Source organism: Bombina bombina, chromosome 1 (genome assembly GCF_027579735.1).
Source record: "Bombina bombina isolate aBomBom1 chromosome 1, aBomBom1.pri, whole genome shotgun sequence".
Taxonomy (NCBI): Eukaryota; Metazoa; Chordata; class Amphibia; order Anura; family Bombinatoridae; genus Bombina; species Bombina bombina.
In genome coordinates, this window is record NC_069499.1 from 944,316,854 (window position 1) to 944,339,164 (window position 22,311).

Here is a 22,311-nt window from a genome sequence, read left to right on the forward strand (position 1 = left end):
TGCATCATCTGTAAACTGGAGCAACATTCTCTGCTTTTCAATTTATGATAAATTCTGAGTAACCCTTACTGGGCTCTGACACAGCAATAATTTACAGAAATAGGTGCAGTGTGTGTCAAACTACCACATAACCCGGCAGTTTGCTTAGTATGAGGAATCCATCAGTGACCGGACAGTGTTGTATGCTCACAATAAACTTCATTATCAAACAACCCAAAAGAGATTTGTTTTCTGGCAAAGAAAAAAAAAAACACTCTCTAGACACATGAATATCTTAACCAATAGTGGTGCCATTCAATAACAGCTGCCTTATTTACATGCCCAGTGCTCTGTGCCCAGCAGAGGGGTAACTGAGGCAGAAAAGCTAGTAATAAGTAGTAGGCTGATGTTGCTAACGTCCCACCTGCACACTTGATACTTAAATTTTTGGTCAATGTTTTGCACCCCCAGTTTTCTGTGACCCATAACCTCCACTGATCTAGACCCTGTTCCCAAAGTAAAGTTTCTAGTCAGCTGGTCCTGATATAAGGTGATATAGCCTCCAAGTGATTTCTAATCTCACCATCCCGATGTAAGGTGATATAGCCTCCAAGTAATTTCTAATCTCACCATCCTGATGTAAGGTGATATAGCCTCCAAGTAATTTCTAATCTCACCATCCTGATGTAAGGTGATATAGCCTCCAAGTAATTTCTAATCTCACCATCCTGATGTAAGGTGATATAGCCTCCAAGTGATTTCTAATCTCACCATCCCGATGTAAGGTGATATAGCCTCCAAGTGATTTCTAATCTCACCATCCCGATGTAAGGTGATATAGCCTCCAAGTAATTTCTAATCTCACCATCCTGTTGTAAGGTGATATAGCCTCCAAGTGATTTCTAATCTCACCATCCCGATGTAAGGTGATATAGCCTCCAAGTGATTTCTAATCTCACCATCCCGATGTAAGGTGATATAGCCTCCAAGTAATTTCTAATCTCACCATCCTGATGTAAGGTGATATAGCCTCCAAGTGATTTCTAATCTCACCATCCTGATGTAAGGTGCCCTATGCTCTGGCCTCCACAAAATAGGATCCTCAGCCAATAGCTGTACAGCAAAACCTGCAGCATAGGAGCAATCAGCTCCCCAGGTGCCTCCATGCTGGTCAGTTCCACTCCACTCTTAGCAAATATTGCAAGTAAAGAGCGTGATGTGCCCCAGTAAGCTTCCTTGAGGTGTGGGAATATCTAGTGCATATGTCCAGCCTGATCTAAGGAACCTGCAGTAATTAAGCACAATCTAGGTGAGCAAGTAAAAAACAGTCAATCATAACCCCACATCATAATGGTAATCATGTGCCTTTTTACACCACTTGAATAATTAATGTGCTAATGCAGCCCTGAAACTCAAACTGTTTTATATGCTGAATACTAAATGCCAGCTAAATGTAAAGGGCCCCATATACCTCTGTTCATTACAAATATGCCAAAAAAGAAGTAACACTACATTTTCTTTTATGAATTACAGGCAACTATGGGAGTGATAAAGAATTTCTATGTTTGTGCTCCTGGTAAGTCAGGTGGTTAAACCACCACTATGTACATGTTACTGGCAACCACAAGGATACAATGACTGCTCAGTTGTGATATATATATATATATATATGTGTATGTGTGTGTGTGTGTGTGTTTATGTGATCAAAGGTGTTACCGAAGGTTGAGCTTTTAAGGGGACATTGTGTAACTATGAAACTTGCTGAAATAATCATAGTCCCATGAAATAGCCAGAGTGAGAGGCAGAAATAGATAGGTAATTTTTAACCTTTATTATAATATATTTCTATAGATGGAAATAAACATACATGTATGTATATATACTGTGTATATATATATATATATATATTCAGAAGAAGGGGTAATTTTTGATCCCCAAAACATCAAAAAATCCCGAGAGTACTTTCTACCTTCTTTCCTATTTTTGTATGCAAGCACACAGGGGGTTGGACTATGAGGACATCTTTACTGATTGTGTTTATATGTATATTTATTAAATGGTGAGCGGAGGGGGGGGAAAGTGGGCTTCTTTGCCCTAAAATGCCCGGGCCTCTTTTTGGTCCCAGTCCGGCCCTGCTACGCACATTGCGTAGTACTGCGCAACTTGCAGAGCTAGATTGTATTTTTAACTCCTCCTGCCCGGCGCACTGTTCAGAGGAAGATTATTCCATTCTAAAGCCAGCAGAGGTTGGTATAGTCTTGGCTTGAAATAGTGGAATTAAATTATATAAAAAAAGAAATTCTTAAAAAATTTCTCTCATATTTAATTTATTTTCTTCCCGTTACCTGTCTCTTTGTAGTAGTTTTCCTAATTCCTTCAGATGGACTTACATCACTGTTTGTCTTCCTCCACTCCATCTTCTTTTTTTTTTAATTAAATATTTAATATTTTTCATTCTAATCATTTTCCCGCGCACAAAGCCATTCCACCTGAATTCCAGTAATTGCCATCCAGCAGATCAGCCATATCCCACCAGTATTATTGTAATTGCGAGTAACATCAGTCGTGGTTAGCTCACATCCATATTGAGAGCTTTCTGATATAAACTTAATTTATGACTCCAATGTCTGTCCAGGATCATAAGTAGTTTTGAATATTTCCTAACTGGGGAGGTAACTTGGAAGTCTTGTGGTCTTTTTAAACATATTTTTTTCCACTTTCTGCCTCTCTGTTTCCAGCTTAAAAGTTGGCACTCACCCCTCATCTGTCATTTGGAAGTATTCTCTCAGTTCTGTCATTCAATTAGTTAATTCCAAAAAATAATTCTTAATGTGTGTATATTTGTGTATATATATATATATATATATATATATATATATATATATATATATATATATATATATATACATAATGTAAACTTAGCTATGGTTATATTAGTTATGTACAGTATGTGTGTATGTGTATATATATATATATATATATATATATAGGCTTACCATAATTTTTAGAGGTGAAACTGGGACCACCTGGTGCGGTGCCAGTGGGGGTGTGGTCAGGAGCGTGGTCAAGGGGGCGTGGCAATTACCAGTCCTTTTAAAGTAGAAGCTTTTGTGTGTGTAATGTTTCGTGGATACTCTACCCTTCCTCAGTCAAACAAGTGAATCACACAGTTTAAATAGACCATAACACCACCCCCTAGTGAAAAAGGCACCATTACATTGTCATAGAAAATAAGTCTTTAATCTAAATCTCAGATGCTAAATAATGCCAAACATCAAGCATAATTATCACTTTCATAATTATCAATTTCACAATTTAATATCTGCAGTGTAATATGTGTTTTATGTGTCTAATTAAGGAACAGAGCCAAATACTGATAAGGCATAAATACAATATTGAATGAAAGTAAAAAAGAAACACGTACCCAGGGCCGTCTTTAATATTGACTGGACCCCGGGCAAACATTTTCTTGGGCCCCCCCTCCCAAGCAATTTCGCTCTCCACCCCAACATCCCAAAAAACAACTAAATCAATTTTTTTTTTTTTTTTTAATTATTAGCCCAGCAGTGGATCATCCACTGCTGGGCTAATCATTAAAAAAAAATTGCAATATGTGAAACTGGACCTAAGCAGTACTAATAAGTAAATAAATATATAAATTCCTCCACTTTGGATTAATTTAATATGCTTTTGAATGTGATTCTGGTGTGAGGTTAGCTGGTTAAAGAGATTTAGAGCAGCCAACAGGAGCAAAGCAAGGTAAAGACTGAGGCGGAAGCATAGAGGTGCATACAGATATAAGTTTACTGACTGGAACAGTAGAACTACTATGGGAAGCTGTAAAATCTGAAACAGAGAGAAATAAAAACTATAAAAATAAACCTTACCTTAATGTGTGAAGTATCAGCATGACACTATACATCAGCCACAGCAGCACATGTCACTACTTTGCTAGGAACAAGTTCCCTCTCATCCTGCACTAGACAATGCTGCATGGGGGAGGGGCATGTGTACACTCACTTATTCTTCCCACTGACACCTTTCTACAAAGCACTGTTTTCCTAACAAACTTCAGTTAGTTGACCTTAGAGCCACAACAGAAAGAGCAGGGATAAGGGGACCAGCAGACTGCATGTTGTCTGCCCAAGGCTGCATGGATACAGATGAGTCACACAGCCTCAAGACTGAAGAGAGCAGTGTGTGCAGCTGCACAGATGCTCAAATCCTCACGTGCCTGACACTCCAGCTTTCGGCTGCATGCGCCTATAGTAAGCCCTACCCAGAAACAATCCCCACCACCAGAGCAGTTACCTGGTAACAGTGGTAACCCCAGCAGGACCTTTTCTGATGCAGTGGGATTGACTGGATGTCTACTTAGGGCTTAGCATCCAGTGCTGCACAGTGCACATCTAAAACAGCACATGGCACTAGCTTGGAATGTCACATGACATTGGCACGGTCTGGCACCTTTTCTCACAAATAAATATAAGCAGAGAACGTTTGACTGTGACAATATTAGGACTGACTGTGTGTGTCCCCCATGTTACATGACATCAGCAGTCTGGCATGAACTTAAAAAAAAAAAAAAATTTTTTTTTTTTTAGGACTATAGGGCCCCTCAACAAAGACTGGGCCCAGGGCAGCTGCCCCTTTTGCCCTGTGTTAAAGACGGTCCTGCACGTACCTGCTAAAGCTCTTTAAGAGGCTACTCTATACCATAATGCAGGAAGATTATAGCCAAAATGCTATCCTGCATGCAGTAAAGCAAGATCCAGGCCAAAAATCCTGCCTGTCTGTACTTCCTAGTCATACCCATATGATTCCCCTAAAGGTGTATTACCGGCAATGTCACCAGGGGTCGGGGGTGTTAAATTCTTAGAAAAATAAACCAAGTAGTACTACAAAATTTAAAAAGCCCTATGCTGCTCACTCAGCCTGTATTACTAAATGTAAACTTTGAAGGACACAAACATTAAGCTAAGCAGTACAAAGTACCAGCATCCAACTATGCTGGAGAGCCACAGTCCAGTCATTTTGAATAATGTGTCTGGGTTTCAGGTGGGCTGAAACCCGGACACATGATTTGAAACCTGGAGGTGGCAACCCTACTGGGACAGAATGAACAAATGGGTGGGACACTGGGACAGCGCCTCCAAACCGGGACAATCCCAGTAAAAGTGGGATTTCTGGTAAGCCTATATATATATATACATAATGTAAACTTAGCTATTGTTATACTAGTTATGTACAGTATGTATGTATGTGTATATATATATATATATATATATATATATATATATATACATACATAATGTAAACTTAGCTATTGTTATACTAGTTATTTACAGTATGTATGTATGTGTATATATATATATATATATATATATATATATATATACATAATGTAAACTTAGCTATGGTTATACTAGTTATGTACAGTATGTTTGTATGTGTATATATATATATATATATATATATATATATACACATAATGTAAACTTAGCTATGGTTATACTAGTTATGTACAGTATGTGTGTATGTGTATATATATATATATATATATATATATATATATATATATACATAATGTAAACTTAGCTATGGTTATACTAGTTATGTACAGTATGTGTGTATGTGTATATATATATATATATATATATATATATATATATATATATATATATATATATATATATATATACATAATGTAAACTTAGCTATGGTTATACTAGTTATGTACAGTATGTGTGTATGTGTATATATATATATATATATATATATATATATATATATATATACATACATAATGTAAACTTAGCTATGGTTATACTAGTTATGTACAGTATGTGTGTATGTGTATATATATATATATATATATATATATATATATATACATAATGTAAACTTAGCTATGGTTATACTAGTTATGTACAGTATGTGTGTATGTGTATATATATATATATATATATATATATATATATATATATATACATAATGTAAACTTAGCTATGGTTATACTAGTTATGTACAGTATGTGTGTATGTGTATATATATATATATATATATATATATATATATACATAATGTAAACTTAGCTATGGTTATACTAGTTATGTACAGTATGTGTGTATGTGTATATATATATATATATATATATATATATATATATATACACACACACACACATTTTACAGGTTTGTACCTTTTTTTAAAAAAAATCATGTTAGTGGTCCACGGGATTCAAAATTGTGAGTTTAGTAGTACATGAGGTCTGAAAGGTTGGCGACCCCTGCTCTAGAAAAAGATATATTTTTTAAATTGGAAACACATTTAGACACTTCCCATAGTGAATGTCCAAAAACAAAATCCATTAATAATATTATTAACCACTAATTTTATAAAGACTTTTTAAACAAATACTCTAGTTACACAATCACTTCCCCATGGGCTAGATTAGGAGTGGAGCGCTATCTTAACGTGCTCCCGTAAATTTACAAGTGTCTGGTTAATGCTACCACTAGCTTGTGGTTTCACTTTGCGCTAAGACCACTTAACCAGAGGACAGACCTCTGGTTAAAGATAAAAAGTTGCCCCTAATGCCCACAAAATAAAGTGGACAATACTTCATAATAATAATATATTAATATGAGCATTTTTATTTAAAAAAATAATAAAATCTGCACAAAGCAGTTATAAGGGGTTAAAGTGAAGGGATGTGGGGTGTTTGATAAAAAAATGGCACTTAAAATGCCTTTATATGGAGGTGAATGGATGACTGTGTTTTCACTATATATATATATATATATATATATATATATATATATATATATATATATATATATATACTTATATACATATATATTTATGTGTTAATATTTGTATATACACATATAAACATGGAAGAGCGTTTGCATTGCACCACACTTGTAATACCAGTGCACATTTACGTGCGCTTGTATTACTGAGTGGAGCACAAATATTGCAATCGTGTAAGCGCAATATTGCGCTCCACTCAAAATATAGCCCTAAATCAATGTTTTAAATAAATTACAACAATGTTTGGATATAAAGGGACATTGGACTCAAAATATTATTCTCCATAAAATGTATAATTAAGGGAAATTAATATATTTGCAATATACTGTAATGGTTTATTTTGCATTTTGTTGTTGTACAATACATCTGAAAGTGTACTTTTTCTACTCCCAAAGTGGCTGCAGGGCCTTCATCTTACTTAAATACTGTAAAATGCAACGGACTGTGCAATATTCTACACAGTGATTGGTTAGATCAGGGCAGGAAAATAGATGCCACAAGGATTTCCTAGGTGTGTTTCCGATCATCACATTTGGGAGCAATCCAAGTTACAATTTTTGAAACTGAAATTTAAAGGATAAAATTACCTAGTTCTCTTTTAAGCAGGATGCCAAAAAAGTGAACTGAATCCATTGCAATCATATTAGATAAACATTACACAATCTCTTTTCTTAGAAGTTCACATTACCATGATATTAACATTTTCTGGTTGATATTTAGAGGTGTAATTTGCCACATTGCAGTCAAATTATGTAAAACAGCTGAATGAGACAAACATTACTGGTGTATAGTTTTAACATTGTACCTTGGGGATATTTATGGACATGTTGTAGTATTTGGAGAAACTCAACATATTGTAGAGCAATCACTCTCTGTAGATTTAGTGACTGATCTGCCTGTTAGTCAATATTTTTTTCTATGATCATTTATGCCTACGTAATGTAGAAAAAGGAATAAAAACATGAGTAATCATTTGTATTTCCCTAGAGAATGAACTCATTGTTGCCAGTCCTGAAACTCCTGGGTCAATCCTGGGATTTAGCTTTTTGTTCCTGGACTTTATTGTCCTGGTAACTGTCCCTGAGAAAACTTTGGATTTAGCTCTGTAGGTCTTAAGTAGTGTCGGGCTAGCATACAAACGATAAGTGTTAACGCGGTCGCTATATCGGAAGTTCTGATGTTAGCTCAAACTGGGTTTTGCTTGTTTGTAAACAATCTACTTTTAACTTGTAATGCGGAAAAAAATATATATTGTGCCACTTGTAATCTGGCCCACAATGTTTAATTATGCATTATTAAAGAAAACTTTGCAATGAAAAGTCATTATTTATTTTGGATGAGTTTTGTGTGATTTAACTCTTTCAGAAAACAGAAATTGAGCCTTTGGGGCATATTTATGGTTGTGCGAGTGGACATGATCCGATATAGAGCATCATGTCCGCTGCACATCGATAAATGCTGAGAGCCAATGCCACTAGCGGGGGGTGTCAATCAACCCGATTGTATTCAATTGGGTTGATTTCTAGCGATTTCTGTCCGTGGTCTTTAGACCGCTGCTTCATAACTTCTGTTTCTGAAACACGGGGCATCAAGCTATATGCCCTATATTACCTATGAAAACTATATTTTTACCACCATGTTTGTTATCAGCAACAAATGATTCTTTTTTATTTTATATTTATAATATATATATTTTGTAGTGTAGGGACCCCTCCCATTTTAAGATCACCTTTTTCTGTAGTGTAGGGTCCCCCTTCCCGCTCCAGTTGATATTTTTCTGTACTCAGTATTTTGAATAGGCAGCACTTTCACTTCAAAGGGATTAAAGCTGGTACGTTGCAGAATTTCACCATACACTCTCGTCTGTGTTCCACTGGTTAGAGCACCTCAGTAAAGCAAGGGACAGACATGGTGGAGTACAGTCAAAAATAACCAAACCACTATATGGAAAATACTCACAGGTTGTAATTTAAAAATGTTTGTTTTATTGTTCAAATCTTTCTCTGGCTTTCTCGAGAGAAAAATACAAATCAATCAGAAAACTTGCCAAATTAAAGCTGTACTCCACTTTGTCTGTCTCTGTGGTAAAAGTGTATGGTCAAATTCTCCAACGTACCAGCTTTAATCCCTTAGAAGTCAAAGCACCACCAATTTGAAATACTGAGTGTGAATACGGCAGAGGAGTAACAATGGCTGGCAGTATCCTTCATTATTAAAGGTACGTTTTTTTTTATAGATCTTGTATTGCACTTGATAATTGTGATATTTTTCCATAGTTTAGGGACTCCTCCCCCTTCTCCATTTAAAACCATTTTCCGTAGCGTAGGGAAACTCACCCCTCACCCCCCTCTTGCACTGCCCGCTCATCTCTCTCCTTTTCTCCCTCTGCTCTTACTTGGCACCAACAGAAGATCATTACAGAGAGTGATACAGTGTCACTCTCTGTAACGATCAGCGATTTGACTTCATATAAACGCACAATGACACAATGGGTTGACTCCTAATATTTTAGTGTTTTCCCTCCCCCCGAGAGTGGCTGGAGTGTTTTCTGTTATTGTAAAAAGCTGACACTCTTACATGGTGCACAGTGATTGGTTGTTTAGTGCAGGAGCTTGTTTATACCTCTCCCTAATTGGCTGCATCAAAACAGGTAAGATAAACAGCATTCCAGAGACTTTTCAATATGTGTGTCATTGGGCAGCAAAACAATGCATATTTTGCTTTTTTTTAAATTATGTTATTTGTAGATCATTTGAAATGCAGTGAATAATTTCTGATGCATAAATAAAAACATATTAAATGTCCCTATAAATACAGAGTAACCAAGGAGATGCTACTAAGATCAAAGATCACTTTCACCAAATACACAAGTAAACCAAATGCTGCTCACCATAAATAGTCAGGTAACCAATTTGGTGTATTATCAGTTGCTAAAGATATTGGGGCCTATCTATCAAGCTCCATACGGAGCTTGATAACCCGTGTTTCTGGATCGCCAGCAGGCTCGCCAGAAACACCAGTTATGAAGCGGCGGTCTAAAGACTGCTGCTCCATAACCTGTCCGTCTGCTCTGAGCAGGCGGACAGACTTTGGCGCAATTCAACCCGATTGAATATGATCGGGTTGATTGACACCCCCTGCTAGCGGCCGATTGGCCGCAAATCTGCAGGGGGAGGCATTGAAATAGCAGTTCACAAGAGCTGCTGGTGCAATGCTGAATACGGAGAGCGTATTGCTCTCCATGTTCAGCAAGGTCTGTCAGACATGATCCGCACTGTCGGATCAGGTCCGACAGACCTTTGTTAAATAGGCCCCATAGAATGTGGAGAGTTGCCAGCTATCCAAAATTTAGCCAAACAGTCCAGTATTTCAATTGGCTGCCCAGTAAAAGTAATGTAAAAAAATAAAAATAAGTTTGGTCTTATTTGTGGTCTTATATGACCAATGAATATACTTTGTCTAGTCTCAGGGCTGATTTTTGCAAACAATTGACAGGGGCTTCAGAATTATGGATTTAATGTGAGATAAATAATCATGTGACTGTCACATATAAAGGGCATGTGGCTGTCAGGACCATGTTTTTCAACTGAGGTCTGATTAAGGTACCACCAATTTCTCAAAATTTTTCACAATTTCTTTTGTTTATGTCATTATCAATGTGGTGAAGTCTTGGAATATAAAATAAAAAAAGTTATTTCATGATTCAGATAGAACATACAATTTTAAACAACTTTCTATTACCAAATTTGTTTTGTTTTCTTGGTTTCCATTGTTTCTTTCTTTAACAAAAGTATCTACTGTAACTGTAACATTTATAATAAATAACTTTACTAAATTAGATGTAGAATGTATATAAGACCAGGAGTTATTCAAGAACTATGGACACTATGGGGCCGAATTATCAAGTTCCGAATGGAGCTTGATGCCCCTGTTTCCGCGTGAGCCTTCAGGCTCGCCGGAAACAGCAGTTATGAAGCAGCGGTCTAAAGACCGCTGCTCCATAACTGGCCCGCCTGCTCTGAGGCTGCGGACATCATTCCACCCCATCTCATACGATCGGTCTGATTGACAACCCCTTCTAATTGGCCGCAAATCTGCAGAGTGCAGCATTGCACATGTAGTTCACTAATCTAATACTAAACTACCAATAGCCCTTAAAAGTGCATTTTGTAGGGCATTGTCCTATGTTAAACAGCTCTTTTATTTTAAAAAAAATACCAATTACCCCCTAACAATAACCACCCTACCCAACCAACCCCCCCAAAATAAAAAACCTAACACTCAAAAAACCTTAGCTATCCATTGCCGCTAAAGGAGCATTTGTATGGGCATTCAGCTCTTTTACTGTGCTTAAAGGGGCAATCAGCTTTTTTACAGCCCATTAAATCCCTAATCTTAAAAATAAAAAAAATTAAAAAAATTAAAAAAAACTAAGACTAAACCCCAAATAGGTACTCACCGTTCCTGAAGTCCGGCAGTGAAGGTCTTCTTCCAGACGGCTCCATCATCTTCTATCTTCCTCCGAAGCAAAGGCGGCGCGGAGCAGAGGCGCGGAGCAGAGGCGCGGAGCAGTCTTCCCCGATGCGGCAGTCCTCAGTGGCGGTCCTCAGCGGCGTCGATCCTTAGTGGCGTGGAGGCTCCTCTTCATCCGATCTCCGGCGTACACTGAAAATTGAATGCAAGGTACCACATTCAATTTTGGGTAACTTGCATTCCTATTAGCTGAAATTTTGAAATCAGCCAATAGAATTAGAGCTACAGAAATCCTATTGGCTGTTCAAATCAGCCAATATGAATAAAAGATACCCCAATAAATATGGGGTAACTTACATTCAATCTTTAGTGTGCGACGAACAATCTCATGAAGAGGAGCCTCCATGCCGCTGAGGACCGCTGCCGCTGAAGACTGCCACTGAGGACCGCCGCTGAGGATCCATGCATCAGGGAAGCCAGCTCCATACCTCAGCTCCATGCCGCCTTCACTCCGGATGAAGATAGAAGATGATGGAAGCGCCTGGAAGAAGACCTTCTCCTCCGGACTTCAGGAACGGTGAACCTATTTGGGGCTTAGTTTTAGGATTTTTTTTTTTAAGATTAGGGATTTAATGGACTGTAACAAAGCTGATTGGCCTTTTAAGCGCAGTAAAAGAGCTAAACGCTGTTTAATTTAGGGCAATGCCTTAAAAAAGCCCTTTTAAGGGCTATTGGTAGTTTAGTTTAGATTATGGGGTGTTTTTATTTTGGAGGGGCATTTTTATTTTTATAGGGATTAGGTTTCATTTTTTAAAAAATTTTTTGATAATTTTGCTTATTTTTTTCTTTAATTTTAGAGTTTAATTTTTTTTGTAATTTTAGATTATTTTTTTTGTAATTTAATGTTAGGTTTTTTTTAAGTGTAACTTAGTATTGGGGTTAATTTAGGGGATGTTAGTTTAGGGGGCTTAGTAATGAAATTAGTTATTGTGTTGTGGGGGGTTGGCGGTTTAGGAGTTAATATGTATATTAGGTTTATTGTGATGTGGGTTTGGCGGTTTAGGGGTTAATAGGTTAATTAGGTTTATTGCGATGTGGGGGTTGGTTTAGGGGTTCATATTTTAATTATGTTATTTGCGGATAAGGGGTTAATTACTTTATTATTTTGCAATGTTGGCGGTTTCTGTGTTTGTTAATACTTTGTGCAGGAGGTAAGTTTTTTTTGTTATACTTCATGCGGGCGGTTAGGTTTTTTATATTTCTTGTGGGCGGTTACGTGTTTTTTCATTGTTTTGTGCAGGCGGTTGCCAACATTCCTTTGAGGAAGCATGTGCAACTGGCGACACTGATGGACGCGTTACAAACGTGATTATAGTATAAATTCCCCAGTTTTGCATAACCAACATAGTTATATTAATATACATTTTACCTCTGTGATTACCCTGTATTTAAACCTCTGCAGACTGCCCCCTTATCTCAGTGCTATTGACAGACATGCATTTTAGCCAAACAGTGCTTATTTATGTGGCCTACATGTACTTGCGCTAACTGGGAAAAACTTTCAAAATGCACTGAAATAAGAGGCTGCCTTCAAGAGCTTAGAAATTTGAATATGAACCTACCTTGGTTTAGCTTTCAACAAAGAATATCAAGAGAACAAAGCAAATTTGATTTTAAAAGTAAATTGGAAAGTTTAATTTCGACAAGACTGTCCCTTTAAAAGTGATCTGTAAAAAAAACAATCATCTTACTAGAAAATATCACTTGAACATCTCTATCTAAAAAGGAAGATACTTTACCTCAAAACTTCCTCAGTAGCCACATCCCATTGTAAAGGGACTTTAAACAGCCATTCAGGATGCTAGTCTCAGGACTTGCAAGGAAGTGTGCATCTGGCATGTGCAGGCACAGTCATGTTATTTCTCTCATCAGTATAAGGACGTTTACTATGAAATTGTGTGAAAGCTTGTGATATCACAGTAAAGCAAAGTGTAAACTCAGCACTGATTATGCTGATTGGTTGTTGTTGTTTTTTTGTTTTTTTCGCTATGCAGGTGACAGAAAAAAGAGTAGCTGTAGATAAAAATATACTCTGGTAAACTGAAGACATTTTGAGGTAAAATATCTTCAGCTTTTACATAGACATCATGTGATAGTTTCTTGCCAGCATTTTACAAATATGCTGCATCACATGATGGATTAATACATGTCCCTTTAAGTTTATACAATAGTGTTATGTTGTATATCTTCATGACGTCATTGTGGAAGTGGATTTTTTTTCCCACAAATTATCTGATTTGTATGAGTTTATATTGGATTGTAATAGGGGAGGTTATCGAGCCCAAACACCCAAATGCATCAGGACCTGTTAGCTTCTCTCATTTTCACATTGCATTAATAAAGTGATTATTTTTAATTTTTACTATATGCTCCACTATTTCTGTTTATTGTTCAACTATTTTTAAACCTGAAAATGGCATAAACGCATTGTTTAGTCTCTCCCATAAGCCGCAATTCATTGTTTCTTCCCCTATGAGCCAATCAGGAATGTCATATGCAAAAACCACCAATCATAGGCTGTGTCCTGCTCAGGGTTGGAAATGCTTTCTGTGTGGCTAAACACAGTTACCAAGAAATATTCATGTTATAATAAAAAATGTTTCCATAGAATCATGAGAACCCAGTTTACTAAACTATACACATACATCATTAAATCACTAGAAAAAAAATAGAAAGAAATAAAAAAAAGCACTTAGGCAGGACCAATGGGAAAATGTGCTGCAACATGCCTGTGTTTTTTTGAGGACCATTTAAAAACAAATTTGCTTATTTAGTCCATATAAAAAATTTCCTTCATCAACGCAGAAAAGCAAAGAGCAAACAACGTTAAGCGCTTTTGCCAAGAGATGTACTGAACGCATAACAATACAAACACGGCCTTGAAATACAACCTCTTGTGAGTGTAAGAAAATAAACATTTTCAGCAAATGGACTTTTCTTAGAAAGGGAAACATTTTAACAGGACGTTTATTTTATTTTGGGAGGGGGGGGGGGATTATAATCTTTCCTAACATTTCTGGGGACATTGTATTTTTCCCTTGATCAAATACTATAATGATTCAAACACGATTATATAACAGACTATACCGATGTTTAAGGGACATTAAAACCTTTGTGTATCTGCATAGAGTTTAGAAAATATCAGCATTTAAAAAGATAGTAAACAATTTGAGATTTTAATATAAAATGATTATTTATGTGTAGTAAAACAACTTTGCAATATACTTCAATTATTTATTTTGCCTTTTTTTATTTACCTTACCATCCTCTTCTGCTTCTCTGTTTCTTTTTAAAAGTGAATCATGGTGCGCTGTCTAATCACAGCGAGCAAAATTGTGCCATTGAACTAAATGCAGAGCGCTTCCGTGCTTTGTAAAGATGCTGTCTGCTTTACTCAGTGTGGGAAAACATTACATTTAGTTCAATGGCCTAATTGGCCGTGTTGTGATTAGACAGGGTGACTGTGATGCACTTTTGAAAATAACAGCGGAGCAGAAGAGGTCGGCGAGGAAGGTAAGGTAAGTACATTTTAACCCCTTAACGACCGAGGACGTGCAGGGTACATCCTCAGAAAAAAGGCAGTTAGCGCCTGAGGACGTACCCTGCACGTCCTCGGTGTGGAAAGCAGCTGGAAGCGATCCTGCTCGCTTCCAGCTGCTTTCCGGTTATTGCAGTGATGCCTCGATATGGAGGCATCCTGCAATAACCTTTTACGGCCATCCGATGCAGAGAGAGCCACTCTGTGGCCCTCTCTGCACCGGACATCGATGGCCGGTGTCGTTGGTGGGTGGGAGCCGGTGTGGGAGGTGGGTGGCGGCCATCGATGGCCCTGGTCATGTGGAGGGGGGCGGGATCGTGGGCGGGTAAGTCCGGGGGCGGGGGCGGGCGCACGCACCTGCACGAGGGGGCGGGGGCGGGCGCGTGCACGGGGAGGGAGCGGGTGGGAACCGCTACACTACGGAAAAAATGTGTCCCAAAACAATAAAAGTGGGACAAAATTTAAATCTATAAAAAAAACCTTAGGTGTGATTTAGGTGGTGGGGGTTGGTCCATGGGGGGGGGGGATTGAGCTACACTACAGAAAAAAAAAAATAAAAAAATAAAAAATAAACATTTGATTGTTCAAACTGGGTACTGGCAGACAGCTGCCAGTACCCAAGATGGCCCCCAATAAGGCTGAGAGGGAGGCTTAGAGAGCTGTTTTGGGGGGGATCAGGGAGGTTGGGGGTTAAGGGGGGATCCTAAACACAGCATATGTAAATATGCTTTTTTTTTTTCTTAAATTTTTTTATTTTTTATTTTAGTACTGGCAGACTTTCTGCCAGTACTTAAGATGGCGGGGACAATTGTGGGGTGGGGGAGAGAAGGGAGCTGTTTGGGAGGGATCAGGGGGTGGGATGTGTCAGGTGGGAGGCTGATCTCTACACTAAAGCTAAAATTAACCCTGTAAGCTCCCTACAAACTACCTAATTAACCCCTTCACTGCTAGCCATAATACACGTGTGATGCGCAGCAGCATTTAGCGACTTTCTAATTACCATAAAGCAACGCCAAAGTCATATATGTCTGCTATTTCTGAACAAAGGGCATCCCAGAGAAGCATTTACAACCATTTGTGCCATAATTGCACAAGCTGTTTGTAAATAATTTCAGTGAGAAACCTAAAATTGTGAAAAAATTAACGTTTTTTTTACTTTGATCGCATTTGGCGGTGAAATGGTGGCATGAAATATACCAAAATGGGCCTAGATCAATACTTGGGGTTGTCTACTACACTACACTAAAGCTAAAATTAACCCTAGAAGCTCCCTACATGCTCCCTAATTAACCCCTTCAATGCTGGGCATAATACACGTATTGTGCGCAGTGGCATTTAGCAGCCTTCTAATTACCAAAAAGCAAAGCCAAAGCCATATATGTCTGCTATTTCTGAACAAAGGGGATCCAAGAGAAGCATTTACAACCATTTATTCTATAATTGCATAAGTTGTTTGTAAATAATTTCAGTGAGAAACCTAAAGTTTGTGAAAAAATTTGTGAAAAAGTGAACAATTTTTTTTATTTGATCGCATTTGGCGGTGAAATAGTGGCATGAAATATACCAAAATCGGCCTAGATCAATACTTTGGGATGTCTTTGAAAAAAAATATATACATGTCAATGGATATTCAGGGATTCCTGAAAGATATTAGTGTCCCAATGTAACTAGCGCTAATTTTGAAAAAAAGTGGTTTGGAAATAGCAAAGTGCTACTTGTATTTATGGCCCTATAACTTGCAAAAAAAGCAAAGAAGATGTAAACATTGGGTATTTCTAAACTCAGGACAAAATTTAGAAACTATTTAGCATGGGTGTTTTTTGGTGGTTGTAGATGTGTAACAGATTTTGGGGGTCAAAGTTAGAAAAAGTGTGTTTTTTTCCATTTTTTCTTCATATTTTATAATGTTTTGTATAGTAAATTATAAGATATGATGAAAATAATGGTATCTTTTGAAAGTCCATTTAATGGCGAGAAAAACGGTATATAATATGTGTGGGTACAGTAAATGAGTAAGAGGAAAAATACAGCTAAACACAAACACCGCAGAAATGTAAAAATAGCCTTGGTCCCAAACGGACAGAAAATGGAAAAGTGCTGCGGTCATTAAGGGGTTAAGGGGGTGAAATCTTTAATTTGCTTTATTTCCTACATGTACCGCTATGTTAATGTCACATTAACGTGTTAATGTTAATAGTTACATGTAACATTAATAAGAATGCTCACTGTCCCTTTAAGGGTTTTCCAATACTTACAACTGGACTAGGCACATAGCGGGCTTCACATAACTAACACTGCACATATCTCTATCTAATTGGCTTCAGTAGAGCTTCTAAGTACAAAACAATGATGCTTTTTATAACATAATGACTGTCGTTTTGTGTCTACCCCAATACCATGTCCAGATTGGCTCCTCCAAATAAGGAAAGGGGTGGGTGGAGTTGTGCTATTAAAACAATTGTAGCAAAGAAGGTGTTAATGCATTCACAACATTATCAAACTATACATGTCGACAGGCAAAAACATTTTTTGGATTATTTATTTGTCCCTAAATAAAATCTTTTGTTTTATCTGATATTCGTTAGGGGTTGTTCTGTACTCATTTGTTAATTAAAATGCATTTTTCTATTTCTTATGGGGAACTTCTTCAGGCCTGAAGAGAAGCAACTAGACAACAGCTTAACCTTAAATAAAGGAGTAGCTAGTGTTATTGCTACAAGTCAGCAGCAACATAAAAATGTATGAGGTCAGGATTGGCCAAGAACAAAAGTCAAGCCAACATACTTATTGGCTACACAAGAGAGAAGGAAAATGACAAGGACATTGCTAACTTGTTATTGAATAGGTTACATTTGAACTTTAGAAAGCCTTTCTGGCCTTTAGAGTAATGTTTTTATTACATGAATGAATCAACTTTTTTTTTTTCTTTAAAGGGTGATGTTTATGCAGGGCATTATGGTTGGCTAGGTTGGGCTCCTCCCTCGGCCAATTGTAATGCTTAGTAACATTGCACACTAGATTTTTCTTTGCATAAATGTTTTGTAGATGATCCCTTTATACAGCACATATTGGGGAGTGTTCTGTAACAATGTATAGTTTTGCTTATTTTTTAATAGTATTGTGCTGAATTTCAGACTCCTAACTAAGCCGCAAAGTATTAGAAAAATAATTATTTAGCAAAGCCAGCTTGCGCTACTGTCTAGATGTAGGGGCTGATTTAACATGGGCCGAATGGCCCCTAATCGCCCTGTTTCCGCGCAAGCCTTCAGGCTCCCTGGAAACAGCCGTTAAGAAACAGTGGTCTTAAGACCGCTGCTCCTTAACTCGTCCGTTGCCTCTGAGGCTGCGGACATCAATCCGCTCGATCGCACACGATCGGGTTAATTGACACCGCCTGCTAGCGGCCAATTGGCCGCGAATCTGAGGGGGGGTATTGCACAAGCAGTTCACCAGAACGCTTGTGCAATGTTTAATGCCGACAGCGTATGCTGTCGGCATTCAGCGATGTAGCGTATCATGTCCGCCAGACATTGATAAATCGGCCCCTGTAGTGTGGTACAAAGTTGTGTAATGTGTGGATAAATGTCATTTAAACTTGCAGTTCATCTATATGTAATCAACTTCTTATGAAATACTGTTATGTATACACAAATGTATGGCACTGGGTTGTTAATCCATGATGATAAATCAGAAAAGATTAAAAATAGCAATCTGAGTGGGGTTTATACGTAGCACAATGTATTTAATTAAAGAATAAACTATTAAATACATTTATTTGTGTCTGTTTTGAAAAAGCATCACTGCTTAGATAAACAATTTCTTTGGGAAAAAATAAATGCATTTAAAACAGTTCATATAGAAGTTGTAGATTGCATTACCAGAAGTCAAAACAAATAGTGATACAAGCAGGTAGATACACAGAAATACAGACTGATACACATAGATGAATAGACATACAGATACATTGTGCACTTAATTTGAATACTATTTTATTAATTTCTATAATATATATAATTAAGTTAAGGAACACAGTGATGTATTTCTAAAATTAATTTATTTAATATAGATCTCCCGTTGAGCAGGACTGATTGACAGTGCTAACACCATTACTAGAAAGGCCTGACCAGATAGAGTTAGAATGGCTTTAGGGCAAAAAGATTAGACCAAATCAACTAAATCCTCTTCTCGGAGGATGTAAATAAAACCTTAGATGAGTGTAGCAATATACATATTAAGAAAATCTTTGAATGCAAATATGGGAACTACTTGCAAATCTGAAAGGTGTCATTAGTGAATCATTAGAGAGCAAACAATAATGATAGACCAGAGAGTTTCTGTAATCTTTACAGCACCTAAAACGGCATGTACAGTAAACCTACCAGTTCTTCATCTTCAAACTTCAAATGAGTAGTAGATTTTTTTCTGACAATTTTAAAAATTATGTCTATTTCCACTCTCCCTGTACCATGTGGCAGCCATCAGCCAATCACAAATGCATATATGTATATTCTGTGAATTCTTGCACATGCTCAGTAGGAGCTAGTGACTCAAAAAAATTAAGTATAAAAAGATTGCGCACATTTAGTTAATCGAAGTAAATTGGAAAGTTGATTAAAATTGCCTGTTCTATCTGACTAATGAAAGTTTAATTTTGACTTGAGAGTCCCTTTAATAAATACTAAATATTCTTGTTCTTAAACCATGTCTAAAAACATCCTCCCCTAGATTCTGCATGTGCACCATACACACAGACATACACACTCATATACGCACACATACATACACACACACACACACACATATATTCACACAGGCACCATATACACACACGCACATACACAAACACACAGGCACATACAAACACACATGCCTACTACACACAAGCACATACACACACCCACAAAGACACATACACCCAGACACATACATTAGCGCTGCGGAATCTGTTGGTGCTCTACAAATAACCGATAATAATAATATACACACAGGCACGTACACACACATATGCACAAATGCATAAAGGCCCACACATATACATACACACACATATATACACACACAAGCACACATACATACATACACATATACACACACACACACATGCACAGACAAACACACACACCTACACACAGATACACACACCCACAAAGGCACATACACCACACACATACAAACATACATATACACATACATATACACACAGGCTTGAACACACACATATGCACAAAAGTACATACACACAAACATTCAGATATGCACAGAGACACATACACCCACACACAGGTACATATACACACAGGAACATACACACACATGCACATACACACACACATGATCACATACATAAACACACACATACATACACTCACATATGCACAAAGACACATACACACAGGCATATACATATGCACAAAGGCTCATACATGCACACACATACACACAGGCTGAGGCACATATGCACACGTTCACAACCAAACACACACACACACACACACATATACACACAGACAAATTCTCTCAGTGCATCCTCTCTCACTTCTCAATATCCTTCCATTTGGTCTTCATTTCTCCTTTTTTCCTTGCACATAGTCATTTATAATTTGTTCATTCCCATCCGTTAGCACCTGTGATAGCATTTACTCCTGTTGCAAATCTCCAGCATTCTGGTGCTTCTTCCAACACGGCAATGCAGGATCAGGCAATACTGAGCAATTGTAGCCAATACAAAAGCTGAGAAAAGCAATAACATATTTCAAACTGTGAAGCTGTTTTCAACAAAATTGAGTTTGCTACAGCAGCTAAATTATTGGCCCTCAATCATGCACATGCCATTCTCCAATCGCCCTCCAACCAGGGCTGTGCATAAATCCACTTCATCTTCTATAAAGTGCGATCTGTCATCTCCCCCAAGCATTGACTCACATACCTTTCAGCTTACTCTTAGCAATTCTCAATATACAAAATAGAATCAGCTCCTTTAAAATGAGTACTAATATCCAACCACCATCTGGGCATTCTGTCTCCAAACATTCTAGGCTTTACCACCACTGAACGTACTCTTATACCTAGGTTATCCCTCTAATACAGGTGAAGCTCAAAAAATTAGAATATGGTGCAAAAGTTCATTTATTTCACTAATGCAACTTAAAAGGTGAAACTAATATATGAGATAGACTCATTACATGAAAAGCAAGATAGTTCAAGCCGTGATTTGTCATAATTGTGATGATTATGATTTACAGCTCATGAAAATCCCAAATCCACAATCTCAGAAAATTAGAATATTACATGCAATTAATAAAACAGGATTGTACATAGAACAATATCGGACCTCTGAAAAGTATAAGCATGCATACTGTATGTACTCAGTACTTGGTTTGGGCCCCTTTTGCAGCAATTACTGCCTCAATGAGGAGTGGCATGGAAGCTATCAGCCTGTGGCCCTGCTGAGATGTTATGGAAGATCAGGATGCTACAATAGTGGCCTTCAGGTCTTCTGCATTGTTCGTCTTATGTCTCTCATTTTTCCCTTGGCAATGCCCCATAGAATCTCTATAGGGTTCAGGTCAGGCGAGTTTGCTGGCCAATCAAGCACAGTAATCCCACGGTCATTGAACCAGGTTTTGGTGCTTTTGGCAGTGTGGGCAGGTGCCAAGTCCTGCTGGAAAATGAAGTCAGCATCCCCATAGAGCTCGTCTGCTGAAGGAAGCATGAAATGCTCCAATATCTCCTGGTAGACGGTTGCGTTGATCCTGGACTTAATGAAGCATGGTGGGCCAACACCAGCAGATGGCATGGCTCCCCATATCAACACAGACTGTGGAAACTTCACACTGGACTTCAAGCATCTTGCAGTGTGTGCCTCTCCATTCTTCCTCCATACTCTGGGTCCTTGGTTTCCAAATGAGATGCAAAATTTGATCTAATCAGAAAAGAGGAATTTGGACCACTGAGCAACAGACCAGGTCTGTTTTTCTTTAGCCGAGGTAAGATGCTTCTGACGTTGTTTGTTGTTCAGGAGTAGCTTGACAAGAGGAATACGACATTTGAAGCCCATGTCCAGGATCCGTCTGTGTGTGGTGGCTCTTGTGAAAGTCCCCAACACTTTTGAATGGCCTTTTCCTGACAATCCTCTCCAGGCTGCGTTCATCCCTGCTGCTTGTGCACCTTTTTCTTCCACACTTTTCCCTTCCACATAACTTTCTATTAATTTGCTTTGATACAGCACTTTGGGAACATCCAACTTCTTTTGCAATTACCTATTGAGGCTTTCCCTCCTTATGGAGGGTGTCAATGATGGTTTTCTGCACAACTGTCAGGTCAGCAGTCTTTCCCATGACTGTGATTCCTACTGAACCAGACTGAGAGACCATTTAAAGGCTCAGGAACCCTTTGCAGGTGTTATGGCTTAATTAGCTGATTAGAGTTTGAGCCTAGATTATTGC

At 37.8% G+C, this 22,311-nt stretch overlaps 1 long non-coding RNA gene across 1 annotated transcript in view; it reads left to right on the top strand.

The window, feature by feature from the left end:
* The window catches only part of LOC128649998 (uncharacterized), a 161,146-nt gene that overhangs the window by 133,175 nt on the left and 5,660 nt on the right, over positions 1 to 22,311 (top strand). The window contains exon 2 of the long non-coding RNA XR_008400713.1: positions 1,513 to 1,555. This is a non-coding gene — a long non-coding RNA (uncharacterized LOC128649998). The remainder of the gene's footprint in view (positions 1 to 1,512; positions 1,556 to 22,311) is intronic.